Below are 22351 nucleotides of genomic sequence, written 5' to 3'. Positions count from 1 at the left end.
AAAAAATAATGTGTGCTTGTCTTAATATCACTTTAAAAATAAAAAAAATTGGTTATTATTTTGTTTTTTCAGGAAACATATAGTTCATCTTCTATTTTTTAATTAGTAGCAATAATGTCTGAGTAGTTAATAGCTTAAAAAGGATAATTTAAAATAAAAAATTAGGTAATAAAAAATTTTCTTTAAAGAGATTTACTGAAATCTAAAAAAAAAAGCTGATTGATTGAGAAAGTAAATATCTCATTCATTAAAATATAGATGTTTTTAAAATTTCTTTTGAAAACTTATAAGAAAGTTCTTTAAATTTGGCAATGATGTGGTGTATATAAATTTCGCATTTTTTAAAAAATTTGATTTGGTTACTGATTTAAGGAAATTCATTAATACGTGCCTTCAAAAATTTTATTAGAAAAAATAATTTAAAACCATTTTTGTAAAAAGTTTCATTGCTTAAATACAATGTTATAAAGATTAGCTCAAGTTAATTTTATTTGTGTCATGTGTTATAAATTACGAAATCACTTGTGTTCTATCTATTTTATGAACATCATTGATTATTTTAAAAAGAACTTCAATAAATATATATTTTTCAAAAATTATTTTAGAAAGAATTGCAATTTATATATTAGGAAGTTTTAAATGGCATTCGAATGAATGGGAAAGCTTAATCCAAGGTACTTTTTGGGAACATTGAATCTAGTGCTCTAATCACTCCATCACTCACAATCACTCTAGTGCTTAATATTTTTAAATATAAAATAATTAAACTGAAATCTTAAGAAAACAAATAAATTTTCGTATGTAAACCCTGTTATATTTTTTAAAATAAATTATTTTTTAGGCAGACACTGTTGGAACTTGCTTCTATGAAATTGATTTCTCCTAAAACTTATTTATCACTATGCCACTGATCGTAATATGAGGTAGAACTATTACTGTTTCATGTTTGTTTGTTTTTTGTTACAAGAGCTACAATTTCTTCAAAATTGGCTGAAGATATGTTTTTGAAGTTACATCTATAATTATAATCAATATACTGCAAAACAAATACTTTTTAAGCAAGTTTACTTTTTACAATTTTAAAATAATTTTGAACTACTGAAAAAATTTATTACATCTATGCTTTCGTAAATAGACTCCTAATATGAAAATATGTAGTAACGGGAAAGATTGAGTAAAGATAAGACAGAAACATAGCAATAAAAAGCAAAGCAAAAATGTATATAAAGATTTATGACAAATATAAAAATTGCTTTTGAAGACTGATATATCCTATTGCTAGTACCTAAATCATTAGATAAAAATTAAAATTATTAAAGTGAGTTTGAACTATTCTACGATTTGCATTTAGATCCTATATATTATTTGTTGTTATTCATCTCACAATTTTCCCAACTTGTGCTGTGACAAATATTTCCAAATGATTGATTGCATGTATATATTTTTACTTTCGGATCATTAATGTATTTTTTTTCTATGAAATTTCAAAAAAATATTCTTATTATGAACAATTAATAGTGACTAATCAGAATTTAGAAGGATATTTGAAACATTAAATTATGTTTTAATAAATTTGCTCAATTTACAATTGTTACTAGAAATGACTCATGCGTATTTAATTGCAATACCAATATGCCTGTACATTATGCATAAAACAAATTAATACTTTGTTACCTGGTGATTCAAACTTCACTTATTTACGCGCAATCTTAATGTTTGAAAAGGTGAATGTTAATAATGACAATTAATTAAAGCCAGTAAACTATTTTTTTTTTGTCTGAATAAAGGTATCTTTTCTTCCAATGGATTTGGATTATTGTATCTTAAAATAATGGGAATTGCTATCTAGAAATTAACTAAATCAGGAGAGCAGGCATAAGTTTGGTCCCCTTAATATTCATTTTATTTGTTTGTATTTATAGAACCATTCAAGCAAATGAAAAGAAAACTTTTGTCACTCTTAAAACTTATATAAAGAAAAAATTTGTAACTTTTGAACGACTTCGTAACGAGATTCATAACTTTCTGTATTGTACAACAGAATAATTTTGTTTGTATAATGTGTGAATTGTAAGGTATATAAATTTTGACATTGTTTAAAACTATATAATTTTTAATGATGAAATTCAAAATTCAGGATTAATCACTAATATAGGAAAGAATATATAAAATAAGACTTTTATCGCAATTTCGTACTTTTTCACTGATTCTAATTGATCTTTGGATTTTTCTTTTTTAAAATTACTTAGTTTAAAATGATAAAAAAAAATTTGTAGCTCAGAATTGAAAATTTTTTGCTCATTATTAAAATATTTTGTTAAAAAAATAATATTAAATTACATTTTCAATGAAATTATCTTACAATATATCAGTATAATATTATCTTACAATAATTGAGTGAGTTTCATACCTCTTCAAAAAAATTTTTTGATTTGCTTAAATAGTTCCAAACCTATGATGAAATATGCAAAAATTAAAATTAACACATTAACTTTCAATGGCTGTTCAGACTAAATTACTGTGGCCATATTTTACAGATGTCCACTTTGAAGATTAAGAATTTGAATCTGTGAGGGAAAAAGAATGCAGAGAGATTCAGAGAAATTAAGTTTTAACAGACAAAAAGATTTTATGTCTGATTTAGCTACTTTAAATATTATCTGCTCTAATTAGCATATTTAAGTTTATTCCTTTAAATCATTAGAAATAAATGTTAGATGATAATATGATGATTACATTAAAAATAATTTAGGTGTTCTTTTTTAGTTTGTGCATTGTGCAGTAAAGCTGACTTATCTTGTATTATGTACAGAATAGATTTAGTTTCAACTATCTCCTCTTAAAATCTTTGATTTAACAATATCTCTAGTTTTTATTAAAGGAATAGTTATTTAATTTGTATATTTTTTGAAAAAAAATAAGCATTCTCTTTTTTTATTTAAAAAAATTAAATTTATGCTATCGCTTCTGTATATGAGAATAAGAATTTATTTTAAAAATTGAATTTTTTCTTCTAGAATAACTTGAGTAATTTTGATTTAATTAACTCAAAAAACTAGCTACAATTATTTCTTCTACCTTTCTTTACTTTCTATTAACTTTTGAAATTTGATAATTTCATGAAATATTTTTAAAAACAGCACACTGTTGATTTTAACTGAATGATTTTTTCACTAGATTATATGCAAATATCATGCTCATATAAAAACGTTTTGCAACTTATTTGGTTCATTTTTGTCAGTGTTCTATGTTAGCAGTGAAAACATTGAAATTAAAATCTTTAGCTTTTCTATTTTAATATAATGAGGTATCTGAAGCTAATTTGATCAATATTATTTTTCTAACAATTGCTTGTAGTGATGTAGAAACTGAGCTCCATTTACACACTGCCATTATCATTTCAATTAGATGACAAAAATCCATTCAAATTTGGCGGAAAAGAATTTAATTGTCTTTTCAGACTTCCATCACTTCACTTGTTTAACCACTTTGTTAGTGTTAAGTGTAAATATCTCAATCAGTTCATATGTTTCGTTTTTATGAATGAAGATTAGGTTTTAATCTTTGAATTCCAAATTGCTATACAATAAATGTTTGTATAATTTGTAATACATAAGACTGAAATAATTTCACCTTTTATTTCAAATATGTAAGTCTCCAAGAAGAGAAAAAGAAATCTTACACTTGCAGCTTATAGTTTTATTATCATTCAGAAAATTCGTTCTACTGTTTGTCTATTTTTTTAGTCGTTTTCATAATTTGGTGTCTGTCTGAAAAATATATTTTTCTTGAATATGTCAAAGTTAACATAATTTTTGTGTATTAAATGAACTTTAGGTAGATACTTTGCAAGTTCAAAAATATAAAATCATAAGAAGAAAGAAAAAAAATAGCATTCCCAATACTATTTATTAATAAGTTTTGATAGTATTTTAGAAAAATAGTATTTAAAGTGATAAGTTTGAGGAAACTTAAAGAATAGTGGTTCTTGAAATAAACCCTAAAATGTTTCTCTTCTGCTCTGTCATATTTTAAACTTAAGTGTTAAATACTCTTAAAAGATTGTAAAAATAAACTAATAAAACTTTAAACTTTTTTTTTTAACTTAGTACCGCTGTCCTTAAATTGATGTCATATTTGTCAGCACTCATTTACTTTTTTTTAACAACACAATAGGAATTCATGGATGGGAACACTTTTTCCAGTTTTCGAGTGACACCAATTTTAAAAAATGATTCTGTTTCGATTGAATGGCTGGAGTTTTTTTTTCTTTTAAATGTTTCTAACAATTGTTTTTACAGCTATTTGTATGCCTCTTTTTATGTTAGGAAAGAAAAACTAATAGAATTAAAACACTGGAATATTTTATATAATGTGAGAATATGTGTGAACTTGTTTGCTTTAATTTAAGTCTTCAATAGGGAAATGCATTTATAAATTTTAATTATAAAATATATTTTTCGAAAAAGTGTCTTGTATGTTTATAACTCTTTTTTTTTTAAATGTAAGTATTGTTTTCCAGCTTATATATGTAAACATTATCTATTATATATATATGTGAACTTGACCAAAATATTTCATAATTTAACAACAGTTGCCCTTCACGATTGGAAAACATATGGTGAAATGAGGAGCTTAATTTTATATAAGTATCCCTTAGAAGCTGTCAATGCCACCTTCCTAGTCAAAATTTAGAACAGGTTTGTTTTAAAATTTCAAAATTTTTTCTGCTTAAATCATTATTTTAAGGTTTAGATGTTCTTGAAATTATGAGGAATACTCATTTAAAATTTGTATCCAAACTCTCACTCTCTAGAATCTCTACCTCTGTAATTTCTATAATCAGGTGAAGCTTCTTCACTATTTCAATGTACGCATTATTTAATCATTTCATTATTCATCTTAATCTTAAATTAATTTAACGTTTTGTTAAGAGTTATAGTCATTATTATAACTCTATTTTACATATTTTATTCTATATCCGTCGTTTAACAGCCGACCCAATTTTCTGTTTACGACTACTAATGTTCAACTCCGTAGCCTTGTAATTTTAAACCAACCCAGAAGACAAGGAAACTCCTAGACCAGTACCCCCAGAGGTATAGATTTGTTATGGGAACATGGAGGACTTTGAGACTCGACAGATTTAACGTGCATCAGTCACCATTTACTACATGGGGAGTCTTCGACCCGCGGGGATCGAGCCCACAAACTTTTGGACATGGACTCACTGCCCTACCATATTGTTCTATTTTACTCATTCTTAACACTTTTCTTTAATGGTTATATGGTGTTAGTTTTTCTTTTGTTAAAACGCATGGTAATTTATTACTGCAGGATCCTCTTATAAAGTTCTCATGTTTAATAAGGTTCTGGATTTAATGTATCTTAAAGTGTAGTATTTAAAGGTCAGCTACTCATCTGGAAATTATAAAAATCTGCCTGTTGTCTAAAATTATGATAGTTAAAAATGAACAGGAAGAGACTTGGAATAGTTAACATGCTTGATATTATTTTAATATTCTTTAACATGGTACGTGAATAAGTTTTATAAAATAGATCATGAGTAAAAATGAAATATTTGAAATTTAGAACAAAATAAAACTGCTGGTAAAGCTAATGAAATTCTTTACAATTTATTTAAAGTCATTTGTTTATATTTTGGTGGCATAAAATTTTTTCTTTTATGAAGATTATATTTGTATATTTCTAAAAGTATGATTTCCATTTAAATTAATTAACTATAATATAATTAGATTTTATATTATGTGTCTATTATATTTCTTATTTTTTTAAAGATATTTGTTGAACGCTAAAATAGTAATAAGCATTTGAGTACTATAAATATTGGCCACATAACCAATTCTATACCTACTCATGGAATAGGTGTTATGTTAATCAATCAACATTATGTTAATTACTCAACCGTAAGCGACTTAAACATTTGTCAATATGATATAATTTTTTTAAATTCAAGTTGCATAATGTTATTGTTTAATTTTAGATAAATTTTGTTCACTAATTTCTGAGGAAAAGTTTCAAATATTTTCCTAATTTCTTTATGATGAGCACATGAAATTAAGATTAATCCTTTGATGGTTATAAACGAGTTCCGCTCGGGAGAAATATTTTGACCAAAATGTTTAGAAACGAGCAGTACTCGTGTAGTGAAATTTTTCCCAGTGCTGACGAGATGAGCTTGTTTGCTGTTATTATTCTGCATTCATTATGTTGCAAACGAATCCTACTCTCGAAATTTAGTTAGTTTTACTGTGTACAGATGGCAGTACAGGTTCCATTAATTTCTTTTCATAATGAAGTGGGAATTTTTCTTTTTACCTTGTTATTTTTATGCGTATTTTGGCGTATTTTATGCGTAATTTACCTTGTTATTTTTATGCGTAATAATTATGATTGTGATACAGAAAGCTTATCAAGTTTTGAGTCTGATGAAGACTTTGTTCACAGTATTTAGGTAATTACTGTATTTAAATGCTTTATAAAGTTTTACATTAGTTGTATTTATTGAGTCCTTTCAATTTAATATTTGTCTTATATTTATAATTAACTATTATTGTTTATATAATTGATTATAATCATTTATAATTTACTATTTAATAGTTATCGTTTATTAATTATTTTAAAGTATGTAAAAACTATTATTTATGTACTACAAATACTTTAAGAAATGTTTAAAGCACGTGAGGCGAGCTATCTATGGCAACGTCAGAGAAGGATGACATTTTCGGAAGAACGACAGGGAAAAATAGCTGCCACTTTCAAATACTGTTTACTAGTAATACTGCGTGAACTAAGTCAACGAAAACTGCTCATTTCCTTAACCGTCAAAGGGTTAATAAAGGGTGAATTTTTTTACTATTTTGTCTTTACAATAAGAATGATCTAAAAAAATTTGAACATAAGTAATAAATTAAATAATTAATATTTTTTTACTTCAGTATTAGTTTTAATTAATGACATAATTTTTGTTTACATTTCTTTTCCTTTGACAGGATTTAAGAGAAAACAAGAATCAAAAGGTAACAATTAGTGAAATTTTAAAATTTATCCCATCCATTTATTTTTGTTATTATTTAAGTTTCTGTGTGTTTCTAGATAAAATTTAAATTGGCTAGCAATATTTCATTCAAAGTTCACCTTTTTATTCCATTTTAGTGCACTTTAATTTGTGTTGAAAATTTAATTATGAGAAAAAGAGTGTTCCAATTCCTCACTTAATTAATATATTTTTCTAGTATCCCTTTGATAGAGCTGAGAAATTTCACAGAGGTATTCGTAAATTAGGCTTAACTGTCTGTGTGAAGATGGCTTAAGTTATTTGGACCAGTTTCAAGTTTTGATCAGTGAAATAAGTATGTTCTTTACATTGTATAAAATGACTTAACTCTTTTGCATATTTTTTTTTTAGAAATTAACATTTTTTGTTTAGAAAATGTAAATAGACTTTTCTGAATGCAAAAATAATAATAAATAAATGATATTAATAAAAATGAAAAAATATTCATATAGATTACATATTATAATTTTTCCTTTTATTTATTTATATTGCTAAATTCATTTCGCACTGAATATTAAAAATGTTCTACATATAATATTGCTTGATTGCGTAAAACTTCTTAAAAACAAATTACATTTAATGGAAATTCATACCTTTCTTTTTTTCTTCATATTTAATGGAATTTCATTTCAAAGAGCTTACTATTTTCTTTTTTCTTAAAAAAAATAAAAAAGGTAAGAAAGAAACCTTTTGGTATCTGTAATTAATTATATATTATTAAAATAATAAATAATAAATCCAGGTTTAAAAAATTTACTATTAAAATTAAATATGTACATAGTAATTCTGATATTGTCTAATTTGTATGACCATAAAAAATTGTCCTGAAAGTTCTTAAAAATGCCTTAAATGTAAAAAGTGACTAAGAGTGAAGAAAATTTATATTATATAAAAAATTTCTACGATGTGAAGAAAAATATTATCCTTCCTGAGCATGAGTCATGGTGTGTATACATTATTATTATTTATAGTATGTGTAGAGTTTGAAATTGTGCTAGTTACACCTATACTCTATGGCAATAAATATGATTTTTTTTATTGTAAGGTATGATATCTTGTAAGAAATGATTTTTAACCACTTTTTAAATGAACTTAATTATTATTAATAATAATTGCGCGTTAATCTATTTTTCTTGATTCATATTGCATTATTTTGGACACAGGAAAATATCTACACAGGGATTTATGCCATCCTAAGTCAAAATTTCTTATGGTTTTCCATTGATGGATCAACATAATCTTGATGGAACCATCAATAATTCCATTGTGAACCATTATATTTTTTTATGATAACCATCACATGTACTCCAGTCTGATTTATGGTGATCCAACATAAAAATAGAAACTTGCGTCCATGGTTTGTTTATGTTGAACCATAATGAATTTCCATCGTAGTATCTTTGAAATCAAATGCTGGAACGATCATGAATGACCACCATCCCAATGTAGGAATTCGGACTGATTTATGATGGTCCAACATAAAAATACCAAAATTGTTTTCATGATTCTTGGGAACCAACAAGAATTCCCATTAAACCGTCATGGAAATGTATAGTTGGAACGATCACAGATCATCATGGATTGTTGGTCCATAACTTCTCCTTAATGATCATAGTATTAAAGTAGCATTTTCTATCATGGAATGATGGAAGTTTGTTGGCATATCAAAAACTATGAACACATACTGGAAAATTTTGGATGGTGGTAACCATCAAATGTTGTTGGACGATCATGAACCGCACTGAAACCATTATAAACCATCAAATTTTTTGATGGGAGTATCAAGAATTTTGACTTGGGATGACTTGAAAATTAAAATGGAACATAGAACTTTTACTCTTGGCATGTATTTCTGACCTTTGCGTGGTTTGTAAATACACTGGTTATCATAAATTAAGGAAAATTCACAAAAATCGCGATAACTCAAGAAATTACACATGGAATTTTATGAAACTTACCCACAATATACAACACATAGTAAGGTATTAAACAACATAAAAAGAAATTATCAGACATTAATAGTAGTATAGAAATTAGCACATGTATAAAATAAACAAATTGGAAGTATCGGTTTGCAATAGAAAAAGTACCTTTAATATGGAATATGATTGCCTCTAGAAGCAATACAGCACAAACAGCGATGTGTGATGCTTTCAATTATGCGGTCTATCAGTTCAATAGGAAGTGAGAGCCATTGCTCTTGTAAAGCAGTTGCAAGCGTGGCAAGGGTCTGAGGGGGCGGATTGATGGCAGATACACGCCTCCCTAGAGCATCCCAAACGTGCTCGATAGGATTCAAGTCCGGGGATCGAGCTGGCCACTCCATGCAAGTAATTGTTTCCTGTTGAAGATAATCATCAACAATGCGAGCTCTGTGTGGTCTTGCATTATCGTCCTGTAACAGGAAGCAATCACCAATTGCCCCGGCATATGGGCGCACATAAGCATCAAGGATGTTGTCTCGATAAACCTGAGCATTCACGGTTCCCCTTGGAAAGACATGGAGGTATGTGCGCCCTCCTAAGGATATGCCTCCCCAAACACAGACACTGCCTCTTCCGTATGCATCTCTTTCACGGATGTTTGATGGATGATAACGGGTCCCAGGTTCTCTCCATATCAAATAACGTCTACTGTCACTTTCTAGACTAAACCTGGACTCATCCGTAAAGAGAACAGGCCTCCATTGATCTGACGTCCAGTGGACATGTTGTCGGGCCCACTGCAAACGGTCTCTCCTATGGCGTGATGTGAGCGGCACGCAAATGGCTGGTCGTCTCGCATACAGACCACCTTCGTGGAGCCTTCTGCGCACAGTTGACGTTGACACCAACCTTCCGGTGGCTGCAGCAAGAGAGGATCTAAGATGTGTCGGAGTAGCGGTTCTATTCCTGCGTGCACTTAATGTCAAATATCGGTCATCGGCACTGGTCGTAACAGTTGGCCGTCCTTGACTGAACCTCCTAGATGCCGAATCTGTGGTTTGAAATTGCCTCCAAAGTCTATGAACCACAGATGGACTCACATTTAGCCATCTGGCCACTTCTGATTGACTCTGCCCTGCCTCTAGTCTCCCGATGGCTCTCCATCGTAGTTCTTCAGGCAAATGATGCCTAGAGGTCATTATTACGAATTGGCTATCTCAGATTTTCAATGTCGCAATCACAGTAAAATTTGTGTGCTTTCTCTCAAACTTGGACTTTTATGCTCCAGGCAGATGACGTAAGCCGAGTGCAGCGCCACTAATTTGCATATTGCAATTTTACTCAGCTACTCTTAGTGGACAACATATGCAAATTTTGCACGGTTTGGCTTACTTTTGAAAGAGTTATCGCTATTTTTGTGATTTTTCCTTAATTTATGATAACCAGTGTATTTAATTAAAAATACAGTAAAATACTGATGTATCGCACCTCAAATCACTAGAATGTTGAATAAAGCGGATAAATGGCACTAAAGAGGGCTTATATATGCGTGAAGGTTGTGTCAAGTCATGTCAAAAAGCATTCCTTTCAAGAGAATTTATAGGAAGAAAAGTTTCAATGTAAGATCACATTACATGTTGTTGTTACTTAAGAAGTCTAACATGCAAATGAGAGACTTCTTGTGATCATAGGCAAGAGAAATGTAAAGGGAATCTAAAAGATATATTTGAAACTAAAATGAAATTCCTTTTTTATTTTTTCAAGAAAAATAAAATAAAGATCAAATTATTGAAGTAAAAATTTTTAAGTAGTAGCTCTATATAAGCAATTTTCATAGAATCTTAGGAAAAATTAAAATTTTCTAAAGTTCTAAAAATTCAGAAAAACATTCTGAAAATAATCGTTTTTATGTTCTGTGTAAGTGTTTATGATTCTGTTACAATTTACTGTTGCACTTAAATTTTCAGGCAAGAGTTTGAATCATTCAAAAACGATGAAAATGAATTGTTATCTACTTCTGAGGTAGTTGGCCTGATAGTGACTTTGTAAGCAAGAGACAAATTCGATGGCAAAGATGATGCTGGAAATACGGTATATAGAATGAATGTCTAGGATTCACTCAAATGTTATTTTTTTCTATAGCTCGACAATGTTCTGCTTGGGGTGTTGACTTAAATGTGAAGCTGGTGGATGACATAGTCTTTATTGGTGGCAATGCTGTTGATGTGATTCAAGGGCAAATAAAATTTTAACTACACTTGTTACATTCTTTAATAACTTAATATGACGAAAAAAAACTAAACTCAGTGGTACGACAGCCCATAGAGGGCCAAGGCCTACTGTGCCCATCTCAGTTTTCTTGTCCTAGGACTCTGGGTTGCAGGAGCAGATGTTCTGCTTTAGGTGGTCAGCCGAACACGGAACGCCCGGTGTTTAGTTCCCAATCATGCTTGGTACTCATTTATCTACCCACTGAAGGGATGAAAAACTAAGTGAACCTTGCCCGGCCCGAGAATCGAACCCAGGACCTGTGGCATGAGAAGCTACCACTCAGCTTAGTGGAAGAAGGGACATTTTGAAAATAAGTGCTTAAAATTTTAGGTTTTAATAATACGCTGTGATTAGTTGTAAAGAAAGAACGTTATTTTTTCTCTAGAACTGAAAAAATGGTTTTTAGTTGCAAAACATATTTTGCTTGCAAGTTCTTTTGTCTTTTGCTCTATTTTCCTAAGTTGATGTTCCTTTTGTTCCGCCCTTTTGTGTTTCTGCCTAGGTTCTCATTCAAGTGCAATAACTACTTTTTTTTATGCTGATTTGTTAGAGAAAAACGCAACTTTGGATAAACTTCGAGAACTGGGGGGGGGGGGGGGGAATTGCTAAAAAATAACTTTGCTAGAAAATAATGAACTACTGAGTAATCTAGATAATAACTAGTAATCACTTTTTGACGCACTCAATTTGAGATAAATCCAAGCGGTGTTTTGATCGGTTTATTTTTTAAAATCCCGATCTTATTCACTATTTGACGCAATACTTCTATGTTTATTTCAATTAATTTTTCGACGGTTATCATTACTGATTTTCCCTTATTTTTTTTTTAAATCTCGATATTCTAAAAATATTTATCACAAACGAGAATCTCAAAACGTACAGTTAATGAACCCCTTTTTGACGCGTCCGATTCGTATGATTTTGTCATAAATACAGGCGGTTTTATCAACAATCTTTTTTTAGTTATTGTCATAGATTCCATGTTTTTTTATTTTATTTTATTAGTTTTCGTATGCGATGATGCGCAAAGTGAGAAAAAGAAGAAATATGCAATTTTTTTCAATGTAGTGTAAACCAACCAGTGAAGGAACATTTCATATATATTGATTAAAAATAAGAATTTGAAAGTTTTTCTTTAGATTGATTGGAAACAATAGCTTGCTGCTAAACAATAGGAAGTCTTCTAGCAATGTTTTGGATTATCTATTCTAATAGACTTCTCTGGAAAAAATTTTGAATTTGTTATTATCTCTGCTATTAGTATTTGTTATTAGTGTTTGTATTTATATGTTTGAAGTGGAATTAATTGCATGTAATAGTTTTATTTTTATCATTGTGAAAAAGAGAATTCAAAATATAGTTATTGAAGTTACGTTGAATTTTCTTTTAAGCATCATAGCATAATAAAGTGCTGAGATAATGGGGTGTTTATTCACTGGATCACCAAACGATGAAAAACCAGTGAAGGAACAAGTGTTCCTTTACTGTTTTTTTTATAAGTTAATGAAAATAAAAGACGAACTTTAATTTTCTTGTACTTTTAGTGATGTTCCGCATCAAAAGTATGTTAAAAATACGAAAAACAACTTCTAACCAGTGAGGGAACAGGCAGGTTCCTTTACTGGGCATAGATTTCCCAGTGAATGAACAGTATGTGTTAATATGTTGACACTTTAATTTTCAATTCATGATTACAAAAAGAAAGTTCTTGTATATCAAATTCTTTTTCTGATTTCCGACATCGATTGAATTCAAAATTTAGTTCTTCTGGAAGCTTCTGCTGAATAATTGGGCATAGTAAATTTCCATAACTTCCTGCAGTTACATTTAATGTTGACATGCTTCTTATTTGTATTTCACATTCATCATATAGTCTTCTTAGTGCTTTTAAGTTGGAAATATTTCGAATAGGTTCAATAGCAAGAAGTTTCGTCATATGAGAGCTTATCACAATGTCCGTTCTTCCAAAACGCTCTTTCACAATCTCGATAGAGGAATCATAATTCTGATCACTAATGGCAAATCCAGATATAGATGCGAGAGCGCTTCCTCCAAGCAAGGATTTCAATTATGCAAATTTTTCCGTCTTTCGTAATTCGTTGTTGTTATGAATAGCTGTTTCAAATTGATTATAAAAATCTAACCACTTGGTAGAATCTCCGTAAAATGTTCCTATTTGCAGACGAGGTAGGTTCATTATTTTTGATTCAGTTTTAACAACAACAGTTTCGTTTCTATCGCTTTCGATATTAATTTTAGAATTCGAAGAACATCGATTTAAAAATCTCTGAATCCTACCTTTCCATGTCACTATTTTTTCTTGATATTTTTGGCAGGTGGTTATTTCGCTTTCGAACTCCTGTTCAGCAACAGTGTATTCCAGTTTTTCATCCAATTGTTTTAATTCCATCATTTTTGCATTTAGTTGCTCACTTAAATCCAATAAAAGCTCTGCTTTTTCAGCATCCTGCGATTCATCTGCAAAACTCGCTTCAATTTCCGATATCAATTTAGTAGTTAGCTGTCTTACCACAGTTCGTTTCATTTTTTGATTCCCTATCACTTCTTTCGTAGCCATCGTTCTAAATTAATTTATCCAAGTATTCTTCCAAACGTTTTCTATTCCATCTAAAGGTCCCCTATTCCAGGGATTTCGGCACCATATTAAAATTAGTACTCTAAGGATACTTGGATACCCAAAATAATGATGACTCAGGAGAAACGAACACAACGTTTATTTCATATGGACAGCACAAAGAGGGAAAAAAAATATAACAAATATGAGAAAGAAATAATTGGCACAGCGCCATCTATTGATATAACTTTTAACATAAATTTTAGATATAATTTAACGCATTGTCTGCAAAACTAAATAATTAATTTGTGATCGGTGAAATAATATGAGAGTACCGCAGAGGGCGAATGTTTTGTGATTTGCTTATTGCTACTAACAAGGGGGTGGAGGGTTATTTTATTACCGTCGTTTAACAGTCGACCCATTGTAGGTTTTACGGCTACTAATGTTCAACACCGTGACCTTGTATGTTTGAACCCTATCCAGAGGAACTCCTGGATGCTCAATATCGGGAGAAACATGCCTTCATGGAGGACTTTTTGATGGAACTAACCCGCATTTGCGCTACATGGTGAGGAAAAACCATGAAAACTTCCCACGGTCAGCCTAACAGCAAAGGGACTCTGATCCGTCTACCACTGAGGATATTTTACGTCAGAACTGTGGTCGGTGCTGGATATGTTTTCTTTACCTTGTCGATTTTTGTCACAAATGATGCAAAAGCATGATTTTCACATTGTTCTATTCAACTTTTTCACAATTCATTCAACCAGAGCAGTGGTGATTCACTGGATAGAGCGTTCGAATCCCATCTGTGGCTGGTCGATATGAATTCCGCATCTGGCTCACACCGTGCTGATGTGAAATATCCACAGTGGTAGACGGATCAGAGTCCCTTTGCAGTCGAGCTAACCGAGGGAGGTTCTCGTGGCTTTCCTCACAATGTAGCGCAAGTGCGGTCTATCAAAAGAGTCCTTGAATGCAGATTTTTTCGTAGGAGTTCTCTTGCCATTTGGATTGGGTCCAAAATTACAAGGCTACGGAGTTTTGTACATTATTAGTCGTAAACCCAATAATTGGGTCGACTGTTCAACGACGGTTATAAAATTAAATTCATTCAACCACAATACTTTTCGGTCTTCCGTCAGTCCGTAAGGAATGAAAGCGCCAATCATTTTTGATGATATATTTGCGTATACTGAGCTGTATGCGGTGTGAAGGATTCTTGTACATGTGCAACTTGGAAGGATCTTGTGGATGTGCAACTCCGCTACTTTTAGTTCAGTTTCATGCTCCAGTTCCTACCCTCTGAAATGTAACCGAAAAATCTCTCTAATTTCTGTTGATCACAGGGAACATTAAAAAAAAAATTTTTTTTTTAAATTTTGCCTTGCGAAAGAAATTTTTATTTCTCTTGTTAATTTCATCGTTGGTGAAGCGTCATCTTCTTTGGCAAGCTAATGACTTTCTCGCTCTCTTCTATTTAATAATAATAAACCTTCCAGGATTATGGTACTGATAAATAGTTATATCTGCTTTGGTTTACTACATTTAATGCTGGCTTCGAAATCAATAATAATGAAAGCTTGTGCCTCCACATTCATTTATTTTGAAGAAAGAAGCCCCCTTTTTTAATAAAAAGATGTTTCAAAAGATTTACATCTATTCTATCATTATTTCTATCAAATACTACTATAAATCCCCATTTAGAATTTTTCCTTTATTTATCTATCATTTTATTTACCGCTCAAGTTAATTCTGGCTTTAGTAGTTTTCCTCCTAAGCGGATCCGTCTGCTCAGCGCTATATGTCAATTATTTCCCTACCTAGCTAAGAATTCCCGTTTTCGTTGTGAAAGATGACACCCACACAAAATACATTTTACTTACATCAACTGGTTGAGCATGCACAATATATAATCATAGTATAATATCTATACTATATAATCATAGTGAAATAGCTATTTTCTTCATATTTTAGTTATTGTAACTTTAAATATTTAGTATCATTAAAAGAAAATTTTCTTCAAGTTTTCTTCAATGGGATTCGGAAGCAACCTTTCTTTACCATTTTTGTAGAATTTCTTCTCACTTTTATTAGTCTATTTCAATTTTTCAAACTGATTTATTTTCCACTGAGTCCCTGTGTTATTCTGTATCCTTGGAGAGAAAAAAAACTGAAGATCCATCGTCAGAGTGGGGTTGCCTAGAACAACACGAGAAAAGTTTAATTACTCCATTTAAGTTCTTCCAAACAAAAGATTTACTGAAGGTGCATATTAGACTCAGTTTGTATACCTCGAGTGTCCCTGATTCTCCCAAACATTTGGTTGTAGCAATTTTAAGGTTTTCTAAAAAACGTGTCGATGTAACAGCAAATGTGTACTACCTCAAATACAGTAATCCCTCTCTGCAGAACTAAAACAAGTTTTAGACGCTGTCTATCTTCACTCGCTTTGCTTTCTCGTTTCGGCAGAGAATACGGATAGTGCGGGCCGGGGGGTGAAAATAACTAATGACGTCATAGCAACAGATCTGGGCATTTATCAAATAAAACCTCTATTTTATGAAAAAGAAATTATAGAAATATTCGTTCTAGGTTAAATCTAGAATTAGACTCAATCTACTAAGGAATTTGGTGAACGAAACCGGGATGTGTTAAATATCCATTTATACATATATTCACTGCAGTTACATTTGATATTTTACAATTAAGATCATTTACATATTATTCTCTCGCCCATTCATTGCTCATTTACTCCTCCTCCCCAACGCCAAAACGACTCTTGCTTTGAATTTGCATTTTATAATATATTTCAATTTATAGTAAATTTGTATTTTGATTTCAAGTTTTCTATAGGGAAAAATCAATCATAAAACAGCGTTAGGAAACAAAATTTGCAAAAAGCTGATCAACATGAGAAAGCAATCTAGAAAATCGGTAAATCTTTTTCAAACAGAACGCAAGTAACATATGAGGAGCAATTTTTCAGTAATCTCTGATCAACAAACATCATTTCAGTGAAATGAGAGCTGTCGAATTCGGGATGACATACTATTTATGGTAGTATATTACAGTAGAATAATTTTTTCCACTGTTCAATTCAATGTAAATTAAAATGAAGGTATTCAAGTCCCTTGCCTACTTCATCTCAATGAATAAATATGATTTTAGAACCCCCCAAGTCAAAATTTTTGATGGTTTAACAATGATGGACAACATAAGTAACCACCACTTCAATGTAGGAATTCGGACTGATGGTTCAACATAAAAAATCCCAAATTGTTTTGATGGTCCTGAGAACCAACAAGAATTCCCATTAAAACATCATGAAAATGTATAGTTGGAACCATCACGGATTGTTGGTCCATGTTGTGTATATTATTGAAGTAGCATATTCCATCATGGAATGATAGAAGTTTGTTGGCATTTTAAAAACCATGAACACATAATGGAAAATGTTGAATGATGGTGACCATCAAATGATGTTGGATCATCATGAGTTGTAGAAGTTTCAACCTGTTTCCAATTAACTAATGTGCTCAAATGCTATCTTGAGCTTTATAACTAATAAAAATGCATGCTCCAATTATTTCAAAATATAGTTTAATCCTAAAAGCAGGAGCATGGCCAAAAGTTATATTCCTTCATGTTAATTTTACGTTTTTCTCGGCATCTTGAGATTTTTTAAGATAATTGAAAAGAATTTGAACTCAAATATGAAATTGTTTTAATCTAGAAAGTCGCTGCAAAAAAAATAACTCTTTTAAGTTTTTTTTATTATTTTATATAATAATAGTTAAAAAAAAATGACAAATTTTTACGAATGTTATTTTTGATGTCAAAACACAAAAGGTGAATAAAATCAGTTTCACAGTTTTTGAGCAATGAAATAATTCGATTAGCTTTAAATGCTATCAGGATATGGCAAAATATTTAAAATTAACGTAAGGATCTTCAAACTTTTGACCGCTCTCTGGTTCAAACTATTTTTTTTAAATCGGATTTTTTTTTATTTTACTAAACAACTAAAAGATTTTTTTTATTTAAATCGGATTTTTTTTTTATTTTTATTCAAACACAATTTAGGAACTTTAATTTATGATTAAAAAAACTTTATAAATGCCTAATCAAAATTAAATTAGGGTGACCTGGGGTAATTCCTGATCAAAAAATGCAAACATCTATTTTGTAAGAAAACTATTCAAGATAGAAATATAATATTCACTGGAAGTTTGAGGTTATATGTGATGAGTCCTAGGCTTCTCACACTGAAATTTTCATTTTAAATCATTAAAAGAAATGTACTAATTATGAAATTTTAATTACTAGAACTTATTTTGCTTTCTAGAAGCTTAGTATCCTTTTCAGGCTTATAATTTCTCATCATATTTATATTAGGCTAATTTATAAACTTAAAACTTATTCTAACAATGTACACACATAAAATTAAGATAGAAGCAAGGTAAGACAAATCGAACACATTTGTCTAGCATACGGTTAAAAACAAATTTTGTGATTAAATTGAGTTAAAATGTATTTTATAGTTGTTCCACTTGATAAATATGAACTGTTACTTAAGAAAAGACAATTAGCTATTTATTAGCTTATTTTAATACTATTTATGAAAAGAAATGACAATGATCAGGAATTACCCCAGTAATCAATAATTACCCCATCTGTAGGGGGCAACATTTGATATAGTTTCCTATAATCAATTATAATGTTTACAGTAGATGTGAAACAATTAAACAAGAGCTTACACTATTTTCATATAAAAGAAAACTCAAAATATTTATTATTAAGAGAAGGAGGGACACCTTTGCAGAAATGTGCACTTTTTGAAACCCATCTTTGAAATGGAAAATACAGAAAGCAGTTTAAAAGGTTATTTTGTTAGATTAAACAAAAAACTATTATTAAGTAAATGTAGTTATACCTTAGTAAAGTGTACAAGCATTCTTGTTCATGTCTCAAATTTAGAAAAAAATTATTTATTTAAAATAAAACTTAGGTGATCATTATTTACCCCAGAAACAGAGTGATCGTGAATTACCCCGGGTCACCCTAATAAAAATTTTACTAAATTTTAATTCCTTATCCCTATTTATAACTTAGAAATTGGATAATTTAGTTATAAATTTGGCAAAATATATCTAGAATAAAATTCATAGATGTTTCTAACATTAATTCTCATGCCTCTAAATAGAGCCCACAAATATTCTTAGAATCATTTGAGGATTAGCTTCAAATATTTTTTGTAATATGCCTATAATTAAATGTTTAGATAACAAAATGCAACAAAAAATCTTTTTAAATGATATTTAAATGTATTAACCAAGATTTAAATGTATTAAAATCAATCATATCCTGATATTAAGGTATGAGAAAATAATCCATTTATACCCATGTATGAAATAAAAAAATACATATCCTTAAACTATCTGATAAAACATAAATTTTTAGAAATTAAATTAACTGTCGAATTCCAAGCCAACTGAAACCACCATTGAATTTTTAAAGTTTAAGCAATATTCTTGTATTTGGTATCATTTCAAAGGAAATTAGTAATAAGTTATGAATTCAGAAGTAATGCATGATTATAGTAAAATTTATCATAAATACTGAGTATTCATGATTTTGATTTATAATTGTCTATTTTAAAGAATAAGTCATTTAAAATATTACGATTTTACATACGGTTTGATTTATAGTGTAAAATAAATTGTTCCCAAGTCTAATTATGCAGTTATTTTCGTCAAATTTTCTTATTATTTTTAAAGTCTAAAATTATCTCAAATATATATATGTCCCCTCTGTTACAATTAATCTTTTAAGTTTATTTTATTTATTACACAAAAAATCTTTTAACTTAATAACTGGTGTCTATAAGTACAATCATACTATGTTATGTTTTTGAAAAGAAAAAAAAAATTAAAAGTTTCTCATCTTACAGAGAGGACAAAACTAAACATCCCTTCAGTTAAACAAAACTGATTGGCTGACCATTAAGAAGGAACTCTAGGAATGTAAACAAGTGCTAATTCATCCTGATTCAACTGGTTTAAACCAGTTCCTCCACTGTTAGAGCACACTTTTTTTTTATACAAAGCTATGTCATTTTTATTTGATAGTGTGTTAAGTTAGTTAAAAATTTTTTCAGTGAGTAATCAATATGGGGAAAACTGAAGCAGAAAGATTGGGAGAATAAATAAAACTAGAATGTCCAAAAAAAAAAAGATATTTGTAAGAATAAATACAAAGAACATAAAGCGAACATTTATAACAGAAGTATTTTGAAGAAAAACTTTAACAGAGAAATAGATAAATTGAAAAAAAAATAATAAAATTAAGAAAAGCAAAGAATAAATAAAAAAGTACTAGAAATTAAGGAAGGATATTCTTTCTAATACTACTTTAGACATAGGGAAAAGCTATTAAGAAAGCCAAATGTGCATTACCTCTATCTCCAAGGAAACATAGTACTGTTCTACGCCTACTCTGTAACCTTACTACCAAAAACAAAAGAAACAGCCTAGTAACAAACTTCTAATAAATTTCTACTCATCTGATTAACTTTCTTAGCAGACTTCAGGTGGAGCTGAGTTTGTTAGGGGAACTTGGAGGACTTTGTGACCCGACAGATTTAATGTGCACCGTGCAAGTGTAAAAAGTTCAAGGAAAAAATCGGGTAGTTTATTTTGTTACCCAAAATAACTGAAATTGAGAAAGAAACAAACAATGCGCATGTTTTTTTTCTAAACAGGGTTAGGTATAATAAAAACTTCCAAGTATAGCTACAAAGATGTAGCATCGGTTCACATGTCAGGGATATTATAGCAGTACTGCCAACTCCAACTTTAAGTAACCGAAGAGTCACTTTTGACAATATTTCCCTTTAACTATTTGTCAAATTTGTAAGACTCTGTTACATTTCATGTCCTTTCTGTTACGACGCATTATTTGGACTAAATAAAAATGTGTTTGCAATTAAAAAGTCTAATAATAATAAATTTTACTTTGAAATGTGATAATAGAAATTTTTTTTTTTTATACATATAATGTTTAGAATGGTCCAAATCGCAGAATTTAGCGTAAAAAAAAAGTGTATGTCAAAAATGTAGGATTTCATTTGTCCCCTCTGTAACAAGTACTTTCAATTAACTTGTAATTTAATTATGAGGCTCTTATACAGGGAGCGTAGCCAAACTTCTCAACAAAAAATAAGAACTTTTTAAGCACTCAAAAAATATCAAAATTAGACAGGGTTGGAAGTTTTTGACAATTGATGGTCTTTATTTACAATGACGATGGGGCGTCACAAACGATGAAATTAACAAGAGAAATGAAATTTTCTATCACTAATAGAGAAAAAAAATTGACAATGTTTAGTTGGTCCCCGTAATCAGCAAAAATTCGAGGGATTTTTCGATTCTATAGCAGAGGACGAAAAATGAGATTTTTTTCGATTCTATTACAGAGGGTGGAAAATGAAGTCTGAAATTGAGAATCTCTTGCAAAATGCGGCGGGATTGCACATGAGAGTCAGAAATCTTTACCACTAAATCCAGCTCAGTATACGCAAGTGCAAACCAGCAAGTAATTCATCAAACATGTAAAACAAATGATGTTTTCACACACTACAGACCGGTGGTAAGCCGAAAGAGATAGTGGTTGATTTTTTTGTGAAAACGTTGAATAGGACGATGTCCTTTTGCATAATTTGTGGCGAAAATCAACATGGTAAAGAATAATATCATATTTCGGAAAAGAGAAAATTAAGCACTTTTTAAAAACACCCATGGAAAAAAGCACCTTTAGAGGATTTTAAAAAACGAAAATAAGCACCTTTAAGCACTTTTTAAAAAAGCTACGCACCCTGTTATATTATTTTATGCCAAATTAATAAACATTGCATCATAAAGTAGCATATTGTTGTAGAATTTTTTGTTTTCAGAAATATTTAATATATTTTTTAGTATAAAATACATGTGTGATTTCCCATCTGTTACGCTTGGAATTCAATAACTTCTTACATTTATATGAGAGAATGAAGAGTATAACTTTATATTTACCTAATTTGCTTCTTACAAACTGAAATTTGTTTATCAGAACACATGTTCTGTTTCAACCTAAATACTAATGAAACCTATCTGAATTGAGGGACAGAAAGAAATTATTCCTTTCAAATTGTTTTGTCAAATAGATGGAAAAAAAACTCCATTTAAAAACAAAAAAAGTTTAAAAACAGAAATAAGATTACAAGTGTTGGTTTCAAAAAGTAAAAAAAAAAGGAATTTTAGTAAGATGCTTTTTGTATTCGTAAGTCTAGTAGATCAAATGAGGGAATGAGATTTCATAGTTTTAAAAATTAAAATTATTTCAAATATTGCTTCGAATTTGTGCGCCAATGTAAAAAATGTCATCACACTGCATGTTAAACAAATAACTTATTGATTTTTCTATAGAAAAATATCATGGATTTACATATTATCATTCATT

The 22351-nt window shown here is 29.8% G+C and overlaps 1 long non-coding RNA gene across 11 annotated transcripts in view; it reads left to right on the top strand.

Moving 5' to 3' along the window:
• The window catches only part of LOC107446132 (uncharacterized), a 32637-nt gene extending 21377 nt beyond the window's left edge, over positions 1-11260 (top strand). For 4 of the 11 annotated variants that reach the window (XR_015428492.1, XR_015428490.1, XR_015428494.1 and 1 more), the window contains 5 exons: positions 842-3504; positions 4595-4700; positions 7014-7040; positions 7257-7373; positions 10971-11260. This is a non-coding gene — a long non-coding RNA (uncharacterized LOC107446132). The remainder of the gene's footprint in view (positions 1-841; positions 3505-4594; positions 4701-7013; positions 7041-7256; positions 7374-10970) is intronic. The other 7 variants (XR_015428485.1, XR_015428491.1, XR_015428489.1 and 4 more) reach the window with 7 other exon arrangements.
• Positions 11261-22351: the final 11091 nt, after the last annotated feature.

The sequence above is a fragment of the Parasteatoda tepidariorum genome, chromosome 8, assembly GCF_982258835.1.
Source record: "Parasteatoda tepidariorum strain Cologne lab strain chromosome 8, Ptep-v5.0, whole genome shotgun sequence".
Taxonomy (NCBI): Eukaryota; Metazoa; Arthropoda; class Arachnida; order Araneae; family Theridiidae; genus Parasteatoda; species Parasteatoda tepidariorum.
Note: the sequence above shows the minus strand (reverse complement) of the source record. Positions and strands in the feature narration are given on the sequence as shown.